We start from the raw sequence: 16,291 nt of genomic DNA on the forward strand, positions 1-16,291 counted from the left end.
TACTTAATAACAAGTCCACAGAATCAAAGCTAGACAAACTTTACAAAGAAATTTTACAGTCTTCCAAAATATGCACAAATGAACCCATTTTGAATTCTCAGCAATAAATTCTCCAATACCTAAGAAGTAGGAAGGTTGTTGTTTTGGTTGGCAAGCACTTAACTCGTGAGCACTTTCGCTTTCTCAATTGCTCATTTGTGTGCTGCAAAGCACAAGCATGATGCCCATTTTTACAATGAGTCAAAGTTCAATAACAAGACTTCAAGGACAATATTTAAAACCGTTATTTAGCATCTTCAAAGAGAATTAGTAACCACAAAAAACCCCTAACATGCATCAAGGCATTTCCTCTGATGTTACAAGATTCTACAATGCCAAAGAACTTGAGTATCTTCATTAGCATATTCACTTTCCATTCTCTTGATGTGCATAAACTATTTTTGTCACTAGTTCTATTCACATTTAACTAATCTTATTGTTTGTTGGTACCTCTCACCATATAACAAAGTTGATCAATCATGTACAAATTTGGCTTCGATCAGCTCTTTTATAGGCAAGCAACTTAACCAATAGAAATTCCCTGCAAGACAAGCATGAATTATATCCACAAATACATAAAATATGATATTACAATTTAGAGGCATTCATCAATGAATGAAATAAACTATATATATAAACTTTGCCCAAAGGGAATCAGTTACTCATGAATACAATAGCCAGCAAATCCCTTGTATCGATGCAGCTCTTTTTTTTTGTATACTTTGTGCTATGTCAGTGAGAATATGCAGAGCTAATAATGAACATATAGGTGCAGAAGTGATAATGAAACGCATAATGGGAAAATGCAGAAATGCAATGATGCAGTGTTGTGGAAGAATGCTATGTTGGCTCTGCAAAGTGTGTTGTAGGTATATCAATCGACATGCAGAGGTAACAGTGGATGAATTACTGTACTTAAGAATGCCTAACAGGATATGTATCAGGATACTAATCAGTAACTCACGAATGCGATATATTCAACTTGGTGAGGTTCATTCATTAACTGATTTTGGCCTTACAGAGTTGGATTATATTTCATATCAAAGGACTTATACACATACCTTTAAAGTCCTAACAGGAGTGCACCGGCTTCAATACCATCTTGGCAAGACAGTATCTCATGATATTAACGAATCTAAAGAAAGGGGAATCATGACTTTTCGACATGTTGTCAGCATCATTTGAACTGTTTCATTCCTGTGAGCTGGATATTCCCTGCATCACATTTGCTGCGAACTGTACATCTGATATGCTCATCGGCAGGATGATATGTTGCAAAACGTGTCAGCAAGTATTGCAAAGGCTCTTTCTCTTAGGATGATACTTCTGTCGTTGCTGACTTGCTTCAGCTCCTTCACCATTCATTACCCACTGAATAGAGGTGGCAAAGGTACCACCGTGACCATCCATGGAGACGATGTACATGTATATCAAGCTTGAACATGGGATATGCTTTGCAGAAGAAAATCAAATCTACGAATGGTCATCAATGACATTGACAAAATTTCCACTGTATTTTCATATGTCTTATTCCTCACAGTGCAAACTGACATATTGAAAGTTTTGACGACTAATTGATTGAATGTCTGTCTCAGTGGAACATGGAAGATTTGAAAGTTAGTAAGAGGCACCAAATAAAAGAGAAATGTATGAACCATGTACATAACCAAAGATGCAGCTATGACGCTTTGTGAGCTAGAGTGTAAACAACCTTGAACTACAAAGGATCTCCTGCAGCCATAAACGAACTTGAGTATAACAAACCAAAAATAGGAGAATTGTCAATTACCGGCATGATGCTTGACCATGTGATGAAGGACGTCATTTCAACTTCTTCAGCCTACTCTTCACTCATAAGAGTGGAAACTGACTTTTTTGCCATCTTTGTCCAGAGATATTTTTGTTGGCAAGGAATCTCTTGATGAAAGGCTACCATTGTCCATTACATATGGTTAGGATTTTTTTCAGAGTAGTTTGGGATGCTTTTGACTTTATCAATGATCTCAAAGCTAAAAAGGGAGTTGGTTGTTACTCTTATTGTGATATCATCAGGAGCTCTCATATCAACCAAACCAAAAGGGGAATACATTGATGAATCCCTTACAGGACTCCATAATACTCCAAAAGGAGCAACCGTCATTCAAGGAGATATATATATAAAAAAAAAACGGTACTATATCTAATGCTACTCTGTCTCAACACCATGATACAGTTGATGGTAATGCCGAAGGGTTGATATTGCAGCATCATTTCAATAAGATGATGCAAAATGAATTTATGATGAATTATGGATTCACGATGCAATGAACAGCAAAAGCAAGATGAAGGCCAATAAAATGAAAACTGATAGAACAGAAACCTAAACACAAATTGAACTAGAGACCTCAATCAAAGATTATTTGCAAAATTTAAATCCAAGCGATAGAATGCTGAGATGAAAATCGGGAGGATGTATTATATAAAATAAAATAAGAAGAAAAGGAAAACAGATACAGGAAATGAATTACCGCTTATATATAAAAAAAAAAACATACCAAAGAAATCGAGGAAATTCGTGTGAAAATGAACAAAATATGACAGATTAGGGCAAACGAAAGGCCATCTGATGCTTTTAAATGAGCAATCAACGCGAAAGATAAACAAAAGGGGAAAGAAAGAAAGGAAAAAAAAAGTAGTAAATTAGGTGTTGGAATCAGTAGATTCCGTTAATGTTGCCATGGATGGATCGATCCTGCTACATGCAGGTCGATTCCACCACTTTGCCTTGTAACAAAATAAAAGAAATAAAGATGAACAAAAATCAGAACGAAGGAATATTGAACGATAAAGGAAAAATTATTCGTAGAAAATAGGAAAATAAAGAAAATGATTACTTACCTGTAATCGCAGGGGCAATTGATCGGCTTCCTTCAGATCATGAAGAGGAGGACTAGAGAGAAAAAAGGGAGAATATCAAGAAGAGGTGATTAGAGGGAAAAGGGCAAAAGAGAAGCAGTGAAAAAAATGTAAGTGGCCGGGTGAGAACAGATCGTGAAGGAGGAAATGGGGAGGTGAAGAAGCGGTGGATTGTGAAGGAGAAGAAGATGGGGAGGCAGAAGATGGATGATGCATGCAGAAGAGGGGTGCGGGGGTGATAACGGGTGAAGAAAAATGGATTTCTGGATGTCTTTTTAAGGGAAAACAAGAAGGCTCGAGAAGGGTGAGGCCGTTGAAGATGAGCGGTTGAGGTGAATGGCCATGGCGATCGATCGAGTCCGATGGTGAGGTGGCTTCCAGAAGGTTTTGGGGATGGAGGGAAGGAAAGAGGGGAAGATGGCTGAGGGTTTCTTTTGGATGGGAAGAGAAGGAGAAGGCGAGAGTTAGGGTTTTCAAAACCCTAAAACGAAAATAAAGTTTTTCCTAAAAGGAACCTCTTTAAAAAGTCTTTTTCAAAAACGGGTTTCTCTTAAAAACCATTTCTATTTTTTGTAATTTTCTTTCATTATTTTTGAATTTTTTGTTCTTTTCTTGAATTTCTATTTTTTTGTATTTTTGGAATGAAAATATGAGAAAACAAACACTAAACCCTATTTTTTTTGTATTTTTCTAAAAAGAATATTTACAAAAGTATTTTCCTGAGAATTTCAGACCATTTTGGGGAAATTTCTTCAAAAGAATGGGTTTGGATCCGGGTTTTGAGAAAATGTTCGAGTTTTGATACTCGAATCAAGAAATACAATTTGATGGATCCAAACAGATGTCGGAGGGACTGTCCGAGCTTATTTTAAAAACTATTTTTGGTATTTTCTGTAATTTTATTTTAAAATTTGGATAATGAGACTCAGATTTGGATCTGGACAATGGATCCAGATCCGAAATCAATTTAAACATATAGAATGAATTCAATTTTAGTAAAACTTGAGAAATGAACTGAAATTTAGATTAAAAAAAAATGGCTCATTTTGCTCAAAAGATGAATTTAGGGGCAAGAAGGGAATATTTAAAAGATTTTGAAAAATTTGGGGTGTTCACAGATGCCCCTCTTTGCTACTAAGCCGGTTGAAAGCCGAGCTTAGTGGCAAAGAAAACACTCCAAATTTTGAAAAAATGCCCCAGTCAGCAGATCTGAACTGGGTGTGGAAGAATTATTTTGAAAAGATGGTTTTTCAGGCTTAAAACCTTATCCTGAATGGCTTTGGGAAGACGAAATTCTCGAAAATGATATGATTGAGTAAAGAATGAGGAAATCGTGATGGGACTTAGGGTGAAGATCCCGAAATGATGAAAGGTAAGAAGTTTGATCAAGTCTTATGGGTGAGGCGAGATCAGCCTTTGGAACGACTCAGGTTTAGCCCTTAACCTGGATGGGATGAAGATATCTCAAGATAGCCTAAATGGGGAAAGGAATATGTGAGGACCCTGATGGGACATTTTTGGAAAATGCCTCATGAGATGAAGCTCAAGTAGAATCCTATCTTGGATGGATATATGAAGCACGGATTCCTCGATGAGAAGAACCATGATGGGATTGGAGGAAAATACCTCATCGAAACGAGACTCAGGTTTAACCCAAACCTAAAAAAGGAAGGTACCTCGATGCACAAGGTTCAGGTTTAACCCTTAACCTGAAGGGGACGACCATATGAAATCTTCGAGTGAAGAGACCATGATGGGACCTTCGGAGTTTGGACGAACAAATCCGAAAGGGGTTTTGCGAAAGGAGGAAGGAAATGGGGTTCCCTAAAGCTTTGAAAAAGGGATGAACTTGGACGTCTCATTGCTGAGACTAAATCAGCTTTTGAATTTAATGACCTCTCGCAGGGAGTACAGGTTTGACCCTTAGCCTGAGTGGGAACAACCATACGGATTTCTCGAAACCATGATGGGACAGGAGAGATACTTCAACTGAATGGGGTAACTCTTCTGGAAGACATGAACAACGCTAGGTTGCATCAAAATGGATATTGAATATTTATTTCATTCTTAGAATATCTAGAAAATTTTGCCAATAAGATAAATTTATAGTTGACTTCAATGCTTGAAAAAAATGTGCATGTGTGCAAAAGATATTCCTTCTTTTACCTAAAGCATTTCCTCCAACGAGGTTAACTCCTCGGTTTTAAGAGTCAAATTCAAAATTTTTAGCGCTGATGATTTTCTTCAAGGAAGCTATACATTTCCTTGATATGAGAAGAGAAGAAATATTCTCAATTTCATAAAAGCAAATAGTGAAAAGACATTGATAAAAAATTTTTGCATGAGAAACAACGACTTCTGGCAATTTAGGCAGTTTGATATTTGGTTGTTTTCTCGTGATGATCTTTTGCACTCCTTTTGAGTCATTGGGCTTTTTCGGGCTTTTTACATCATCCTTCATTTTGGAGATGTCCTGACTTTTCTCTCTTTTTCAGGGAAGGGTACGTCACAAACTCCTTCATCTCGGAGATGCTCCGATCCTTATTTTTCTCAAAGATTATATATGATATTGGCTCAAAGGTCTTTAGATGATAGCTGAAATCAAATATCATTTAGGGTTTGTCGGTAGGTTCATCACACTCGCCTTCCTCTCGACGGTGATCTGAACTTTCCCTGGAAGGATCCTTCACAAACTCCTTCATCTCGATAGATGATCCAAATCTTCTTTGGCCCCGGGGATCTGCTCGCCTATTTGCCTTCATCTTGACGACAATTGAGAGATCCCTTTTGTAGATATTTGATTGCAGCTTTTAAAATGGATAAGGAGATATGGATTAAGTGGTTTCTTTTTATCGCTCAGGATATTTTTACTGCCTAATTGCCAGAAAGTCATTTTAAAACATGTGTCATAACTATGATCAATATCAATTCGCTTTCGGCTTTTCAATGTCATCGAATATTTATTTCACTAATCATACCGAGGATATTTCTTTCATCCTTTTGGTTGATCAACAGGAAAAAGATTTGAATTTTACCTCTTATTCGCAAAAAGTTTCACCTTTTAGGAAGAAAATACTAGAGGTAATTCGAGGTAATTCTTTTGTGCAGTAAGAATACTGGAATCAACAAATACTTTTAGCAAATTGGCAAATTTTTCATGACTTCTATGTGAAATATTTACTCAATATAGATTTTGATGCGACTTTTAGTTGCAATTTATGATTTTGAACATTCTGACCAGTAAACTGGGACCTTTCATTTAACGACCAGCGAAGGACCTGGAACCTTTCATTTAATGACCAGTGAAAACTGGGACATTTCATTTAACGACTAACGAAGGAGTTGGAACATTTCATTTAACGACCAACGAAGTAGCTGGGACATTTCATTTAGCGACCAGCGAAGTAGCTGGGACATTTCATTTAGCGACCAGCGAAGTAGCTGGGACATTTCATTTAGCGACCAGCGAAGTAGCTGGGACATTTCATTTAGCGACCAGCGAAGTAGCTGGGATATTTCATTTAGCGACCAGCGAAGTAGCTGGGACATTTCATTTAATGACCAGTGAAAACTGGGACCTTTCATTTAACGACCAACGAAGTAGCTGGAACTTTTCATTTAACAACCAGCGAAGTAGCTGGGACATTTCATTTAACGACCAACGAAGTAGCTGGGACATTTCATTTAATGACCAGTGAAAATTGGGACATTTCATTTAATCATTTAACGACCAGCGAAGTAGCTGGGACATTTCATTTAATGATTCAACGACCAGCGAAGTAGCTGAGACATTTCATTTAATCATTTAACGACCAGCGAAGTAGCTAGGACATTTCATTTAATCATTTAACGACCAGCGAAGTAGCTGGGACATTTCATTTAATCATTTAATGACCAGCGAAGTAGCTGGGACATTTCATTTAATCATTTAACGACCAATGAAGTAGCTGGGACATTTTATTTAATCATTTAACGACCAACGAAGTAGCTGGGACATTTTATTTAATTATTTAACGACCAACGAAGTAGCTGGAACATTTCATTTAATCATTTAACGACCAGCAAAGTAGCTGGGACATTTCATTTAATCATTTAACGACCAACGAAGTAGCTGGGACATTTCATTTAATCATTTAACGACCAACGAAGTAGCTGGGACATTTCATTTAATCATTTAACGACCAACGAAGTAGCTGAGACATTTCATTTAATCATTTAACGACCAGCGAAGTAGCTGGGACATTTTATTTAATCATTTAACGACCAACGAAGTAGCTGGGACATTTCATTTAATCATTTAACGACCAACGAAGTAGCTGTGACATTTCATTTAATCATTTAATGACCAACAAAGTAGCTAGGACATTTCATTTAATCATTTAACGACCAACGAAGTAGCTGGGACATTTCATTTAATCATTTAACGACCAGCGAAGTAGCTGGGACATTTCATTTAATCATTTAATGACCAACGAAGTAGCTGGGACATTTCATTTAATCATTTAACGACCAACGAAGTAGCTGGGACATTTCATTTAATCATTTAACGACCAGCGAAGTAGCTGGGACATTTCATTTAATCATTTAACGACCAGCAAAGTAGCTGGGACTTTTCATTCAATGACCTGATTTAAGTTTGAGACTTTTGAAAGACAACCAGTACGAGGACTAAGTTTTGTGACTGAACTTGATCTTTAGATTTTGAAAATTTAGCAAAGTAGCTAGCGCGAACACTAGGTTTTCCAATTGAGAGTCGGGAAGGAGATCGGCCTATTTAAGGTATTTAGAGATCGAAGCAAGAAGAATGGCCGGGGTTTCAGGATTATCCCTTATCCTGAAGGAAAAATAGAATAGACATTTTGAAGAGAATTTAGAAAAAGAATGATTCAGGTTTATCCCTTAACCTGAAGGGGAAATGGAATAGACATTTGATGAGAATTTAGGAAAAGAATGATTCAGGTTTATCCCTTAATTTGAAGGGGAAATGGAAGATTTTGTGACGAGATAACTTGAAACTTGAATTTAGAAGGGATATGACAAGGTTTAGAATTTATGATCTATGATTTAGATGGACCAGGTATGCGGTCCATTTTTCAGGATTAAACCCTTATCCTGACGGGGAATATAGAAAGAATAAACTTTGAGAAGACAGAAGGATATAGAAAAATGTAGAACATTTGAGGAAATTGATTTATTTTTGTAAAAAGAATTCTCACAGGTAGCATGGTTGCCCCTATGAGTGATCTCAGGATTATCCCTTATCCTGAATGGGAAAAAGAATAGAATTTAAGAAGGTGAAGAGAAATTGATATAAATTTAGAAAATCAATAAAGGTTGACAAAACTTGTATTTTCAAAAGAATTCTCGTAGGTAGCATTATTGCTCCTACGAGGGGTTTCAGGATTTTCCCTTATCCTGAATGGGAAAAAGAATAGAATTTAAAGAGATTTAATGAAGGGAAATTGATATAAATCTAGAAAATCAACAAAGATTAACAAAACTTGTATTTACAAAAGAATCCTCATAGGTAGTGTTGTGGCTCCTACGAGGGGTTTCAGGATTATCCCTTATCCTAAATGGGAAAAAGAATAGAATTTGAAGAGAAATTGATATAAATTTAGAAATCAATAAAGATCGATAAAACTTGTATTTGCAAAAAGAATTCTCATAGGTAGCATTGTTGCTCCTACGAGAGGTCTCAGGATTTTTCCCTTATCCTGAATGGAAAAAGAATAGAATTTAAGAAGGTGAAGAGAAATTGATATAAATTTAGAAAATCAATAAAGGTTGACAAAACTTGTATTTACAAAAGAATGCTCGTAGGTAGCATTATTGCTCCTACGAGGGGTTTCAGGATTTTCCCTTATCCTGAATGGGAAAAAGAATAGAATTTAAAGAGATTTAATGAAGGGAGATTGATATAAATCTAGAAAATCAATAAAGATTGGCAAAACTTGTATTTACAAAAGAATCCTCATAGGTAGCGTTTTTGCTCCTACGAGGGGTCTCAGGATTTTCTCTTATCCTGAATGGGAACACCTCGAACAACGAGGGTCAGGTTTATCCCTTAACCTGAGCAGAAACACCTCGGACAACGAGGGTCAGGTTTTTTCCTTAACCTAAAAGGGCACACCTCGGACAGCGAGGGTCAGGTTTATCCCTTAACCTAAAAGGGTACACCTCAGACAACGAGGGTCAGGTTTATCCCTTAATCTGAAAGGGTAACAAAGAATATTTAGAAAATACCTCATGGGAAAGAGGCATCAGGTTTATCCCTTAACCTGAAAGGGTAAAAGAATTGATAAAATTTAATAGAATTGAGGAAATATTGATAAACTTGATAAAACTTGATAAAATTGATGTAAAATGAATAAAATGAATGAAACTGATGAAGATATCAAAATTAACTGAAGATTTACAAGATTTGAGATGAAAAGAGTTTTCTGATCCTACCTGCATATGGGATCTTGAAAGGAAAATGTTTATTTAAAAGATAAGTGAGAAATCATTTTGGGAAGAAAATTCATTTGTAAGAAGAACGATCAGCGCGAGATCTGATCCTTTAAAAAAGGAGAATCATCATGAGATATCATCATGAGGTTTGATTTTCAAGATAGTGGTTCAAAACTAGTTTTGAAAAGAGAAAACAAACATGAGGTGATGATTTTGAAGACAAATGGTTTTCAAAACCTAATTTAAAAAAGGAAGATCAACATGTTAGTTTATTTAATAGGGATTTAGATCAAAATATTTGAATCTTTTGAAGACTTTTTAGAAGAAATTTTATGATTTTGAAAAACCTCATAGGCAATATCATTTCTCTCATGATGGAGGAAAACAAATTTTGAAAATAGATGACAAGGATTTATAAATTTTGAAAAATAGCAGGCAGGATCAAAAAGATTTTGAAGAAATCAGAAAGAAAAGGCAATATACCTGGGGTTTTAAAAGAGGAAATTTTGAATAATATATACCCAGGGTTTTTGGAAAATATAAGGAAGATATATACATATATAATATCATTCAATCATAGACATACAAGCAAGGATGCACAAATAGCACTCCCTAAAGCTGACTCTATATGCAATATTTGAAATGGCTGATAGGACCTTAATCCTAACTCTAAGATTTAGATCATCTGATTTCAATCAAGGTATGCCGATATACTCAAGCCGAATCTCGAAGTACGTGGCATATAAAGATATTTCTTCGATTCTAAGGTAATGGCTTCCCAACATCCTTGAGCACCTACCGATATGCCTCGGACTATGGCCCTTAGGTACGTGGTAGGGGGGCGCGAACCCAAATAAGTGGTCTAGTTGTGAGGCTCTCTCCCGAACTATGGTTCAGTGAGACAGCCCAGCAACGTGAAGACCGGTACAATATAGGTAGGGATGTTTTCAAAATATGCTCAACATGCAATAAAACCAGAAAGCTCTAATGCAAGTCCTAAAGAAGATAGATTTAAATGAAAAAGAAGCATACACTTGCATACATTGTTTTGCATTCAATCCCTAAAATTGAGGAGAGTTGTATTTAAGACCTAAGTCTAATGTGAACATGGATATAATCTCCTCAATATGGTCCTACCAAACCATACTTAGATCCTATATGAAAATAATGTCAGCTTAGGACAGAGTCTGGGCTCCTAAGGTTTGCATGAAAATGAAGCTGACATTTATAGAATAAAGACTTAGAAAATATTAAAGCAAAGCAAAGGCATAATTCGACCAGACGGAGACGTGTCCCATCACGGTCGCCAAAACTGTGATCATCGCAATTTTTTTTCCTCTTTCGTTGTTTCTCTCTCTTCCTTCTCTTTTCCTTTTCCAGCTTCTATTTTCTTCCTTTTTGAAGGGAGTGAAATAAAAGAAAGAAAAGAGAGAGAGAAGAGAAAAGAAAGAAAGAAAGAGAGAAGATGAACTCTTTTGCACGGTCTCACTTGACCTTGATTTGAAAATATTCAGAAAATTACTCGCCTCCATTTTGAAAATTTGCGGGAAAAAATAGAGAGACGGGATTCGCTCGTCGGTACGAGGTTCGACCGTTCCTGGCGCCTTTACCATGGGTAATCGAACCAAGGATCGAATCTATGCCTTTTGCTTTGCCTAAATATTATCTAAGAATTTATCCTAAAGATCTAAATGCACAAAGAATCATGCTTGTGCAATGCAAGGTTGTATGCTCTTTTGAAAAGAATGATTTGGAAATTTCCAAGTGCTTCTGAGATGAGTTTGACAAGGGAGTGAAGAAATGATTGAATCTAACTTTAGAAAGGGAGTTCTAAGTCTTTGAAGTAAACCAGAGTTGGGAGAATAAATCTTTGACTTTGAGAAAGAATGATTTAAAGCTTTGAAATGAAAGGAAATGAAGTTTCAAAGTCGGAAATGAACTTTGAATTTGAACTTGAATTTAGGAAAGGAAATGAATACTTGAGATGGAATTGAATTTAGATTTTGAAATTGGAAATCTTAAATTTAGAATGGATCTGAGAAATCTAAATGGTGTAGAAATGAATTTAAGAAATCCAAATATGATCTGTAAGTGGATTTAGATTTGAAATCTGAAAATGAAATGGAATTGGATCTTAAAATGGATTTAAGATCTGAGATCTAAGATCCAATGTAGAGTTGGATTCTGGATCCTAAGATGGATTTGGATCTGAAGTCTGAGATCCAATGTAGAATTGGGTTCTGGATCCTAAGATGGATTTGGATTTGAAGTCTAAGATCCAAGGTGAAATTGGTTCTGGATCCTAAAATGGAAAATTGGATCTGAAGTCTAAGATCCAAAGTGAAATTGGTTCTGGATCCTATAAGGAAATTGGATCTGAAGTCTAAGATCCAAAGTGAAATTGGTTCTGGATCCTATAACGAAATTGGATCTGAAGTCTAAGATCCAAAGTGAAATTGGTTCTGGATCCTATAAGGAAATTGGATCTGAAAAAAAAGTGGAATTGGAGTTTGGATCCTAAAGAGGAATTGGAGTTAAATTCAGAAGATGAATCAAGAATTTCTAAGTCTGATTTGAATTTGGGAAAAGGAATTTTTAGAAATTGAATCTTGAATATACAGATGAATTTCAAAGTTAAATTGTACTTTGAATTTGAGATAGAATTTGGAATTTGAAATACAAGATGATTCTGAAGTTTCAAAGTCAAATGGGACCTTGAAATTGAATTCTTGAATCTTTTGAGAATTTTGAATTTATGAATAGGTTTTGATCTGAGAAATGAAGGAAAGAAATACTTGGATTTATGAAAAAGAAATTTTAAAAATATGATACAATTCTATCCTAAATGATAAATGAATTTAACTTTTTGAAATTGGATTTTGAAAAGCTATTCCATTCTTTAAATGAATTAAAATAAGATTGAAGATATAATACATCCTTGACTATGGTCATTGGATGTATTATATAATAATCTATATTTAAATTCAAGAGAAGAATAAAATACATTTGGTGCTTTTATAGAATTTAAAATGAAATTAACTCTCAATATACCCTGACTATGGCCATTGGTATATATTTTGAGTTAAATTTAAGTTAAATTCTAATAAAAGATGAAATATTTGAAAATATGATGATTTTTGAAAAGGATCCAGTGTGGATCCAATGTTATTTTATAAAAGATAAAAATCCTAAGTCTTGTTTACATCCCGACTATGGCCGTTGGTGTAAATCATCAACTTAGGGTTAATTACCTCTTATGAAACGGTGCACGTGTCATTCGTGTTTCACCATTGTGAGATTTTGGAAAATAAAGGGGAAAAGCATGAAAACAAACAATTCATGATTTTTACCATGCTCATACATTCTAATCTATGCTTTTGAAAAGGTAAAATTATCTTTAATATCTTAACTATTATAACCCTAGAATTGAAAATGATATGATAGAATCCTAATCTAAGAGGGAATTTCAATAAATTCTAGATATTTCTGCAAAACAGATTTAGTATATGGCAAGATTTGCAAAAAGATGATAGACAATATTAAACCGAATCTAAGGTGTTATACTCATATGGAAAATATACATAGAATCTAAGGTGATACTTACCTCAACCGATGGAGCATACTTGTGGAAGATAGGTAATGTTGCAGCTCAGTTGATCAGGGCCCTACCCAAAAAGTGACAGAAGGTGTTGAAGTTGAAGCATGCTCAAGCTTACCTGTTTCTATCATATTTATCTGTAAAACTCTCTTTCTGTTTCACATCAGACCCTTCAATCAGACCAATTATGGAACCGTTAACTGATGAATGATCATAGTTCTTGCATTCTTATTATTCATCACAGATCACAAAGGAAGCAACAAATACTGCAGATAGACTTTTTCTTAGGTTATTGAGGTTCGATCCACTTGTGGAAGCTCCCAGGCTTTCCCACTTTGCAGAGGATATGTTGGTCCTTACGCTGTCAGAATGTTCTGAAGACGATGGTCAACCATACTTTATGAAAATATATGTTCCAATTGGCTCTCTTTGAGGAAGAGCATCCTGGCCCATCTCTGTGCCTCTGACTTCCACACGCTTAGGTCCTCATCACCAAGTGTAACAAAACTTCCAGCTCAACTCCATTGTCAAATATGTGATATGGGATGGACAACAATGAAACCAAACTGCACCACTTTCAGTGAATTAAAAACAACTTGCCGACTGCGTGCTAGTCTCCCATCAGTCAATGCTTCATGTGCAACTAGCTGAATTTCGGGTCCAGTCTCGGTGTCAGGAGGCAATAATGTAATCACCCTCCAAGTGTAACTCCATAAGAATTCAACATCCGAACCAACCAGGGCATCTTCTGAACAATCTTCAAGAATATATTACAAGCCATATCATGAACTCCAGGATATATTCAACAATTTATTCACAACAGTCCTAAGAAATTTCTAGTGAGCCCACAAAAACCTGGGATACTGTCCAATAAACAAGCCTATGGATTGGTTTCGGTCAGCTAATCTCATAACACAGGCACAACAATTTTAACATCTGGGATAGATAATGTCAATTGGGGAAAGCAAAACGCAGCCAAGTACTGCTGTGTAGCTGGTGTGTGATAGGTATAGGGTGTTGGGCAGCTGTAGGTATTGCCATAGATGTTGCGGCAGATGGCTACGGAAACAGAAGATTTAATGTCTGAAATAACCTAGCTTATGTTGACAGTCAAACCAAATAACACAGGAAATTTTGCAGATTTTACGGCATGTCAGGAACAAATCAGAGAGCTTTTCCTTTTACAAACAGGAACAAGCTAATGGCCCCCTAGACAGCCGAACCAAATAACCTATGTAAAGTATATCTTAATATGTACTTAATAACAAGTCCACAGAATCAAAGCTAGACAAACTTTACAAAGAAATTTTACAGTCTTCCAAAATATGCACAAATGAACCCATTTTGAATTCTCAGCAATAAATTCTCCAATACCTAAGAAGTAGGAAGGTTGTTGTTTTGGTTGGCAAGCACTAAACTCGTGAGCACTTTCGCTTTCTCAATTGCTCATTTGTGTGCTGCAAAGCACAAGCATGATGCCCATTTTTACAATGAGTCAAAGTTCAATAACAAGACTTCAAGGACAATATTTAAAACCGTTATTTAGCATCTTCAAAGAGAATTAGTAACCACAAAAACCCCCTAACATGCATCAAGGCATTTCCTCTGATGTTACAAGATTCTACAATGCCAAAGAACTTGAGTATCTCCATTAGCATATTCACTTTCCATTCTCTTGATGCGCATAAACTATTTTTGTCACTAGTTCTATTCAGTTAAAAAGAATATCCCATATATTTAACTAATCTTATTGTTTGTTGGTACCTCTCACCATATAACAAAGTTGATCAATCATGTACAAATTTGGCTTCGATCAGCTCTTTTATAGGCAAGCAACTTAACCAATAGAAATTCCCTACAAGACAAGCATGAATTATATCCACAAATACATAAAATATGATATTACAATTTAGAGGCATTCATCAATGAATGAAATAAACTATATATATAAACTTTGCCCAAAGGGAATCAATTACTCATGAATACAATAGCCAACAAATCCCTTGTATCGATGCAGCTCTTTTTTTTTGTATACTTTGTGCTATGTCAGTGAGAATATGCAGAGCTAATAATGAACATATAGGTGCAGAAGTGATAATGAAACGCATAATGGGAAAATGCAGAAATGCAATGATGCAGTGTTGTGGAAGAATGCTATGTTGGCTCTGCAAAGTGTGTTGTAGGTATATCAATCGACATGCAGAGGTAACAGTGGATGAATTACTGTACTTAAGAATGCCTAACAGGATATGTATCAGGATACTAATCAGTAACTCACGAATGCGATATATTCAACTTGGTGAGGTTCATTCATTAACTAATTTTGGCCTTACAGAGTTGGATTATATTTCATATCAAAGGACTTATACACATACCTTTAAAGTCCTAACAGGAGTGCACCGGCTTCAATACCATCTTGGCAAGACAGTATCTCATGATATTAACGAATCTAAAGAAAGGGGAATCATGACTTTTCGACATGTTGTCAGCATCATTTGAACTGTTTCATTCCTGTGAGCTGGATATTCCCTACATCACATTTGCTGCGAACTGTACATCTGATATGCTCATCGGCAGGATGATATGTTGCAAAACGTGTCAGCAAGTATTGCGAAGGCTCTTTCTCTTAGGATGATACTTCTGTCGTTGCTGACTTGCTTCAGCTCCTTCACCATTCATTACCCACTGAATAGAGGTGGCAAAGGTACCACCGTGACCATCCAAGGAGACAATGTACATGTATATCAAGCTTGAACATGGGATATGCTTTGCAGAAGAACATCAAATCTACGAATGGTCATCAATGCCATTGACAAAATTTCCACTGTATTTTCATATGTCTTATTCCTCACAGTGCAAACTGACATATTGAAAGTTTTGACGACTAATTGATTGAATGTCTGTCTCAGTGGAACATGGAAGATTAGAAAGTTAGTAAGAGGCACCAAATAAAAGAGAAATGTATGAACCATGTACATAACCAAAGATGCAGCTATGACGCTTTGTGAGCTAGAGTGTAGGCAACCTTGAACTACAAAGGATCTCCTGCAGCCATAAACGAACTTGAGTATAACAAACCAAAAATAGGAGAATTGTCAATTACCGGCATGATGCTTGACCATGTGATGAAGGACGTCATTTCAACTTCTTCAGCCTACTCTTCACTCATAAGAGTGGAAACTGACTTTTTGCCATTTTTGTCCAGAGATATTTTCGTTGGCAAGGAATCTCTTGATGAAAGGCTACCATTGTCCATTGCATATGGTTAGGATTTTTTTCGGAGTAGTTTGGGATGCTTTTGACTTT

Source organism: Nuphar pumila, chromosome 4, assembly GCF_984573655.1.
Source record: "Nuphar pumila chromosome 4, dmNupPumi1.hap1.1, whole genome shotgun sequence".
Lineage (NCBI taxonomy): Eukaryota > Viridiplantae > Streptophyta > Magnoliopsida > Nymphaeales > Nymphaeaceae > Nuphar > Nuphar pumila.